At 47.1% G+C, this 9,286-nt stretch overlaps 1 protein-coding gene across 1 annotated transcript in view; it reads left to right on the top strand.

The window, feature by feature from the left end:
• Positions 1 to 427: 427 nt before the first annotated feature.
• Positions 428 to 9,286, top strand: part of LOC110990166 (uncharacterized) — a 117,246-nt gene continuing 108,387 nt past the window's right edge. Inside the window, exon 1 of the transcript XR_015425942.1 lies at positions 428 to 541. The gene's annotated coding sequence lies outside the window, so the exon portion shown is untranslated. The remainder of the gene's footprint in view (positions 542 to 9,286) is intronic.

The raw sequence follows: 9,286 nt of genomic DNA, 5'->3' as shown, positions 1-9,286 counted from the left end.
TGTCGAACGTCCGGATTCGTACAATGATATAGCCATACAGTTCCCATTTTTAACGCTCAGTGGTGTAAATCTGTGCTAGCGACTGGGTTGGGGGGACTTGCCTAAAAATTGTCTGGCAGCTGTGGAAATTCGAAAAGTGAGAGGGGGGTTGCTGGGGATCGCAGGACGCCACATGGCACTGGGGGCGCTGTTCATGATTGAGACATTAAAACGGCATATCTTTCGTGTTTTCCCCCTTTTCAGTACTAGGCCCTATGTAATAAATATTTGTTAGGAAGTTTGGAAGAAAAAAAATCAAAATCCCCTGTCTTCTGTTTTCAACCTACCCCAAACAGTCACTAAATATGCAAATTCCTTTGCCTCTGATTCTGTTCGCTTAAGTTCTGATCAACCGTAGTGCGCCCTCTAGTCCCATGATGCAGAGTGGAGCGGCCGCCATGTTGGTCCTTCTTTTCCTCAACGTTATTCTACACGGACGTGCCTTTTTGGCATCTTCGAGTTTTTGATTCGCTACCACGTTCCTGTGTTACTCTGATCAACGGTAACGTATTGTAATCAATGTGCATCCAGTATTTTGATGAAGGCCTACCGTATTTCCTGGTTTGATGTGTGCATTTTCTTGATTTTTTTTTTTTTTTTGGTATTTTTCTTTTCTCTTCTAGACCCGTAAACAGGGCCCGACTAATACTCCCCCGTCGTATACTGGGCCCTGTTCCGATTCATAGGGATTTTTTTTGAAAAAGTTATCCGGGATATCCGGGGGCATAACTAAACATCCGCTTGATTTTATGAGGTGAAATTGCACCAGTATACTTAAGGTGTAAACCATCCGCTAGGTTGTTAATTGTAGAAAACTCGCCTTTTCCTCATTTGAGGAAAAAATGTTGCCTTTTTTGCCGTTTTCCCACTCCGGACGAAGTTTGCCTCACTTGCACAAAAGCGACGGCTGTACAGCCAAGAGCGTTGCGTATTAGCTGCGACACAAAGCAGCCGTAATTTTCTACGAATACTTTGATCGACAGGTACTCTCGCAGATCTGAACGAGATCCGTAGGTGCTGAAGTCTGGGTGCAAACCAGACAGGCTCTCGTACGGGGTACCATCACTTAACCATACAAAGGAGTCTGTGTCATGTACAAGTCAGGCGAAAATTCATACGGAGTGGGAAAACGGCCCAAAAAAAAGGCAACATTTTTTCCTCCAAACGAGGAAAAGGCGAGTTTTCTACAATTAGCAACCTAGTGGATTTTTAACAGCGTAGCCTATGTAATGAACATACCGGTGTAATTTCTGCTCATAAAATTACGCGGATGTTTAGTTATGCTCCCGGATGTCCCGAATAAAGTTTTCGAAAGAAATCCCTATTAATCGGGATAGGGCCCAGATATATGACGGAGGAGTATTTGTTGGGCCCTGTTTACGGGTCTAATGTGTATCATGCATCTTACAGGCTCTACGCTGCTATGCTATCGAGCCATATTTATAGGGGCGACCCTGGGACTGTTGGGGGTTCCGCGAGGCGGTGTGAGCGATTCGATTCCGCGGTCCCCCTCTCTCCCTGGTAAATACAGGCGAACACGCTTAATGCAAGCTCGAAGGGAGTCTCCAAAAAACATCGTCTTAAGGTGAACCTCGTGATATACGTGTTGCCACTTATCCCATTCATAAAGCGCAAGCCTGGCGTAATGCACCAGCAAGCATTGTTACACACTACGGCAATGTACTGCAGGCCTACATGTACTGTTCGGAACAGTGTACATGTATGCAGTGGATTAGTATTCGTTGTACGTGTACATGTACCAACCTTTAACTTTTTAATAAATTTTAAATCATATCAATAAATATGATTCGAATGAATAAAACAATGATTTCAAATACGCCTACTTTTTTGACGCAACAGCAGAGAACAGTGGTTGTAAGTGGCCAGCCGAACCGCGCCACACGCGTGGCGTGGCCCGGCAAAGCACTACTTGGAAACTGGTACCCGACGTTGCACATAAGTAAAGGGTCTAATAAACTTGAGAACCATTTCATATAAGGACCGGACGTAAGAGGGCGTTGAAATTGGGGAATTTCCGTTGGTTTGTATAATTGGCGGTAGGGGGTCTATTTTGGAAAACGATCTTTTAATTAACGGAGCAGTCATTTTTAATGTCATGAATTAATGTGTGACAGGGTTGTGCGAGTTCATTTTGAAAGGGGAATGTGGGACATCGGTTAATTGAAGGAGGGGAACTTTAGAAGGATGTACTGTAATTTCTAAAACCCATTTAAATTTTCTTTCCATTGACCGTGCAGGGTCTTAAGTGAGATGAGTTCAATATTGGAAGATGTGATCTTTTGTGATATTATCGTGGACGGGGACATGTTTTTTTGTTGATAAGTTTCATATTAGAATGTAATTAACCGAAAGAAGAACCTTTCAGGGAAATTTCAGTGTTTTTATTTGGTTCTACTAGACAGGCAAGCAGCATTATCTCTTTTTTGAAAATGTGGTGGTTGTGAAAAAAGCCGTTTGGTTTATTTGGCGATTGGGGTCCAGGCTTCAGAAAAAATCGGTGATCTTTTTTTGCGCAAGTTACTTATGCTGGTGTTCAGTCAAAAACTCCACCAAGTCAGTAGCAGCACTGGCGTAGATGTCGTCGTTCGTGGCTGGATGGGTGCATAGTAACACTCGGAACTAGGACATTAGCGCGGCTCATTCCCGAGCAGGGTGCTCACTTGGGGCTGATCCGCTACCTTGCTTTTCCTCTTCCTCTCCTTCCTCTTGCTGCCCCTCTTTCTCTTCTTTCAGGTCCCTGACGATTTCTTTTTCGTTCGGCTCGTCCGTGCACTGCAGAGCACCACCGGCCTCTGCATACTGACGAAACGTAACTGAGAAGGCAATGTGCTGTGCCAAACGGGCCCAGATATTATCGGGCTGGGCTTGGTCTTGAGGCTTATCTTGAGGTTGATCTTGGGCTTGGTCTTGAGGCTGGACTTGGGCATACTGTGCCGTCCATGTATACTTCCTTCAAACGCTACCCTTCTAGATTGGAGGCATCGGCTCCGCTCTTTTTGGAACCCCACGCTTGACCGCTTATGCGTCGAGTGGTTTAAGGTTCTCGCCGGTGTGAAGCGATGGCACCTCCCACCTCCCAACAGCGTTGACGTACTTCCAGTTTTCTGGGGAGGATTTTGACAATTTTCCTCTCCGTCCCTGAGATTCCAACTGCAGTTAAAGATAAATTTCCGAAGTTCAGAAACCTATACCAGGAACTTCCCTTTCAAAGAAAAGACAAGTGCACCTTTGAAGCTACTTTTGCCAAACTCGACAAACTCCCCGCTGCTCCGCCTTTATGGCACTCCTCTCCGAGTACCTGGCCCGTGCCTGTGAAGAAGACTCACCAGTTACCCCGGGCTTAACAGCCGTTGCACTTCGAGCGCTCTATAAGAATGTCAACTCTATCTTCGAGCATGGTTGTACGGATCTCCGTCTTAGCTACCTCCACACGCACGTAGATCCAACGCCTTGGACGGCATGAACAGGTAAGGTAAGGTAAAGACCTTTTAGCTGGAAGTTCATAGAGATGATGGAGGCCAAAGCTAAATGCATCGACACGACTCACAAACTTAGTTTCTGTGACCCCCCCCACCGGCTCTTCCTCGCCAGTCCCGTATTGATGACCGCTGGGCTCGACCCTTCAGACCTCCATGGGTACTTTGGCTCTTTTCGCCCCTTTCGTCAACTCATTCGTCAGACAAACCGTGGACGTTCCTCCTATTCTCAGTCTGCCACACCGCCTCAAAAGAGCTACAAGGGGAGAACTACCAAGTCGCGCTACCTCCGATCTTTCGGGGGTAGACGCCCGTGACTATTCAGATTTGCCGCCCCCCCCATTCCCGACGACTTCAACTTTTCGCAGGGTCTTGGGAGAAAGTCACATCGGACAGCTGGGTACTCGCGACTGTTCGCCACGGATACTCACTCGAATTCACAAGCACCCCTCCGTCTGTACCTATCCTCCATTCGACTTCAGTTCCTTCCAACAGAAATAACCGAGAGGCACTGGAGCCATCCGCCCAGTTCCCAAATCTCGGACGAACAAGGGCTTCATCTCAACGTTCTTCCTCATTCCGAAGAAAGAACCCAACAGTTGGTGACCTGTTATCAACCTCAAGCCTCTGAATGAGTTCATCTGGCCAAAGAAATTCCGCATGGAGACTCTTCGGACATGCATCCAGTCTCTCCAGACTCCTTGCTGGGCCTCTTCCATAGACCTGAAAGATGCCTCCACATCCCATTTCACCCACGAAGCTACAAGTACCTACGCTTCCTGTACGACAGGAACCTCTTTGAATTCACAGCTCTTCCTTTCGGCCTCTCCACCTCATCGAGAGTGTTCACGAGGGTTGCTTCTCACCTTCGAAAGTGGGACGTCATGCTGTTCCAATACTTGGACGACTGGCTCATTGTCGGCAGATCGTCCAACGAGAAAGTGGCTTCTACTCGCCTCACTTGCGACATAACGAACCCTCTAGGCTTTATTATCAAGCCGGGCCTGACTCCGCCTCCTGGGATTGATGGCCAGCATGGTGGACCTCATCCCCCTCTGCGGGCTATACATGCGTCCGCTACAACTTCATCTCCTAGGTCTCTACAGACCGAAATGGGACTCACTCAACCTCCACGTCCCCATTTCGGAATTCATCCGCCACCCCCATCTCCAGTGGTGGCTAGTAATGAGATGCCTCTCCTCCGGTATCCCCATCCTCAGATCGAATCCAGAAATAGCCATAACTTCAGACGCTTTTCATCTGGCATGGGGAGCTTCCCAACCACCGCTTCAAGCATCGGGAACATAGGACCTCCAAGGAAGTCACACCAATGTTCTGGAACTCCAGGTAGTGTTCAGCGCCGTGAAGTCCTTTTGTCCGAGCGTCATATGCAAACGGGTCCTTATACGCTCGGACAATTCCACGGTGGTGTCATACATCAATCGTCAAGGGGGCACGCATTCTCTTCGCCTATGCATCTTGACAAAACAGATGTTCCTGTGGGCCCAGGATCATGGCATCGACCTCCAGGCGACCCACATCCCCGGTGTCGACAACTCTATAGCATATACCCTCTCTCTGGGGAAAATACATCCGACGAAGTGGACTCAGCACACCAGTGTGGTCGAACAGTGGAGAAACCAAACATCGACCTTTTCGCCTCGGCAAAGAACGCCCAATTGCCAGTGTTCTGCGTCAGATTTTGGGTAACGAACGCTCTTCAGATTATCCGGGAAGGGATGTTGGTCTATGCCTTTCCTCCAATATCCCAGATACCAGCGGTACTCTCCAAGATTGACCTGGAGCGTTGTCGTGTTCTTCTCATCGCCCCCCTTATGGGCGCGCCAGCCATGGTTCCCGCGTCTAACCAGACTGCTTGTATTGGTACCGACGGTCCTTCCCGCCAGACCGTATCTACTCCGCCAACCGAAGTTGGGCGTTCTTTATCATCATCCAGCGTCCCTACCCCTGACTTGCTGGCTATTGTCAAACGATCCTTACGGTCACCAGGACTTTCTGATGAAGCTCCCGAGATGTCCTCGAAGAGCTGATGCCAATCTACGCGCAGCATCTACGACATCGACACCAAATTACGACATTTACTTCGTGGTGTTCAGAGCGAGGTCTTGCTCCGACCGAGGTTTCTGTGATTACTGTAGTTGATTTTATAAGCACCTATTCAAAGCAGGTCTACAAGTGTCAACCGTCTGCAACTACTGGTCGGTCATCGCGGCTGTACATGAGGGCTTCCCCGGTGGTTCGACCATATGTGACTGATGTTCTTAAACACCCTCTGCCTTGAATGTTTCTTGCACGTCCTCCCACCAAGAGACTAATCCCTTCCAGTGACTTGTCAGCTGTTCCTCAACTGCTTGCTGGTCCCCCTTTGAGCCTCTCAGCGACGTTTCGTTGATCAACCTGACGGTAAAACTAGCATTCTGACTAGCAGTTACTACCTCACGCCGTGGCAGTGAACTTAAAGCCCTGTCCATCGCTGACGGCCACACCCGATATATAGAAACACCATGGTGGTCGTCTCATCCCGGCGCTGGGGTTCCTCACCAAGAACCAGTCGGCTTCCTTTCACCCTCCTGACATATTTATGCCAGACATTACTAAGCACACTTGGACTCCGGACGACAAACCATGGTGCCCGGTGCGAACTCTTAAATATTACCTAGCCAAATCCAAGCTCAGAGGTACGACATCGCAGCTCTTCATTACTACCATCAAGCATCACCGAGCTGCGACCAGAGACACTGTAGCCAGATGGGCAGTTTTGGCCATCAAATTTGACAACCCAGATTGGTCAAACTCTGTGGACAACGCCTCATCAGAGCTCATGATATCCGGGCAGTTTCGACTTCATGGGCCTACTTCAGGGGTGTGCCGATGGAGGAGATTATGCAAGGCAGCATGCTGGAAGACCCATCTATATTCACCATATGCTACCTCACCGATATCTTACAAAAGGACTCCGCACATAGCAGAGCTGTCGTGACATCGGCCACATTAATGCAGAATGGTTCTCTATCAGGCCGGTTCACCACTGGAACTACATTATAGCTCCATTATTTGGTGAGTCGGCATTATAGTTCTTGATGTTTACATGCTCCTCTGGCGCACACTTTTACGTAGCTATTCTGCAAATTTAGCGACTGTTTGGGGTAGGTATTCAATAGCAGACCTCACCTACATTCCTGTGGGGGAGAATTTCCCCTCTCACCACAAAAAGCTGGAATTATCTAATCTCACCCCCCCCCCCTGAAAAAAAAGTGGCGGGGAGGACATGTACTCCCACCCCGAGATTTACGCCGACAGTAAATATCAGGGAGCGCGCTGATGAGTTTCCCTGAGTTTGTGCTTGACGGTCGTTTTTGTAAAACGGGCATCACTTACATGTGGTGGCCCAAGTGTGTTTATTGAGTGTTGGCACTTGACAGATATTAGTCAATGCGCTGCCGATTCTTTCTCGTATTTTGTTGTAACTAAAGTAGTCGAATACAAATTCGGGCATCGTTCTGCGCTAAAGATGCTTACGGATTTGGAATATTGCTGTGAACTTTCCCATTGTTGAAAAAAATGGTCGGGCGTTCATGGTCTCTTTTAATGGAATTTCAAGCTCACAATCATTTCAGCCGTGTCTGCAAATTGGAAAAATTACACGTCCTCGATATTATTCTACGCAGCAAACACTTGCATTAAATTGGTGCATTTGACACCCTGGGTGTTATCAGACAACAGAAAAATATGAAAGGGCTGCGTAGCATCGTGATCAGAATATGGACAAAAATATAATGAATTATCAGTGCTCTGAATTATATATTGGCTGAGCTTTCGGTATTTCGTCAGGGCAATGTGGCGGCGCGCAAAAGTGCTGCGCACTGAATGTGCTTGCCCTGAATAAGGTACTAAGTTACCGAAAGCTCGGCAATTACATGTTTCAGAGCACTGATTTTATATTATATTCTTGTCTATATTCTGCGCAACTTGAGACCGAGTGTTTGTTGGCGCACACTGCGCAAGTGTTCCGCGAAGCGGTCACCAAGGCGACACTTGGGCTCTCCGATGTACAGTTTGCCACATCGATGACACGCAATACAATAAACCACATTACTTGTAATTTTCTAACTTTTCTAACTGGCCATGGAAATTTGAAAAAGAGGAGGGGGCTACACCATATACACTATATAGGGGGCCACGTTCGTGGATAAAAATGTACATATTCTGTAATGTGCATTAAACTCATGCAGAATCTTGCATCTGAATGGCATTATGGCTTTAGTTGTTTTCCCTTTTTAGTGATATTGCAAACATTTTAGTCGTTGGGAAATCCTAACAATTCTTCACAATCATCTTAAATTTTTTTGCTCGTCACAAAAAGTGGGAGGATGATTCAGTTGTCCACCCCCCAAAAAATAGTTTGGGGGATATACACCCCATCCTCACCCAGGGATTGAAGCCCATGCTTTGCTGCAGGACTATATCGGTACAACAGAGCGTGATGTAGAATTGTGTCTTGAGAGATGTTTAACTGATATCAATATCCGCTACAGTCTAGGTCTATATATTATTTGGACTTCAAAAATCTGAACTCTGCCATGCAAACATTGTAAAACGAACATAAGTAACGACAATCTTACTTAATATGACTCAAACTTCGATAGTGCTTTGCAGGGTTGACCGCACATTGTACCATGCCCTAGATTTTCTGTAAGCTTACCACTGTTTCAGAGATAGTCTCATGTATACAATGGAGTCTTCGTATAAAGGAGAAACTAGAAATTAAATCTTGTTCACTGTTGTAGCTGTCAACGTCCTGTCACCAATGTGATACTTGAAAGCCTCGTTCGGATTAAATCAACGATTTGCCCCTTGTCGATGTCTTTTGCCATCTCAAGTAAGTTCTTCTCAGTTGCAGGTCAGTAATTGTGAGTTGCGGCTCTTTTTGACAATTTGTCGATGAAATTTTAAAAATGATGCTTATTTGGGTTCATAGTTTAAATTAAACGCAGTGCCCGTTGGTCGCTGAACGGCCGTCTGTCCCAATGGTCACGCAATACATGGCAAGGCTGGCATAGTGGCCGGTCACTTCACCCTCGCACACGGCAGTTGTTTCCTTGTTGCACGATGCAGCGTACCACTTTCCGTCCGCGGCCTTCATCATCCCGCAATCAGCTTCTTGGCTGTTTCCATTTTGTACTGCTGCGTTTATGTATTGAAGGTAGGAAAGTTGTATGCCATTTTCACACAACCACACGCCTTCTTTAACCGTGTCACTGCAGTCGAGCCAAGCCTCAGACACTAAGCGTTTCTTCAAGAGGGACCAGATGAATGTGTTCTCCTCCGATGACTTCGGCATCAGCAGGTTGCTTGACATTCGCTGGCAGGATGCTTTAGCTAGGGCCCAGGTCAGGTTGACCGAGTGCATGTAGTACGCAGTGCCCTGAAATGTCTCCCAGGTGGGGTGACAGGGGATTGAGCCGAAGGCCGGAGAGCAACAAAATGACACGATGAAAAGAATGTCTGTCCGAATCTTACTGGGAAATCCCATGTTAGGACCGCTCAAAGCGACGAGTAGTTGTTCTCAAGGATCGATACTAAATAACTGGATTTTAAAAGTACCGTTCCAACAAGAACTAACGAATGGTTTCTCCTTTCTTACAAGGCTAAGCTCACTCGGGTAAAACTCAGCTAGCTCTCCTTTGAAGCACTGGGGTGTATACAGTCTCCAATCTTGTGACGGCAGC

Source organism: Acanthaster planci, linkage group LG07, assembly GCF_054643075.1.
Source record: "Acanthaster planci isolate LZ-2023a linkage group LG07, COTS_SCS, whole genome shotgun sequence".
Classification (NCBI taxonomy): domain Eukaryota; kingdom Metazoa; phylum Echinodermata; class Asteroidea; order Valvatida; family Acanthasteridae; genus Acanthaster; species Acanthaster planci.
The sequence above is the reverse complement of the archived record's forward strand: the minus strand, read 5'-3'. Positions and strand labels throughout refer to the sequence as shown.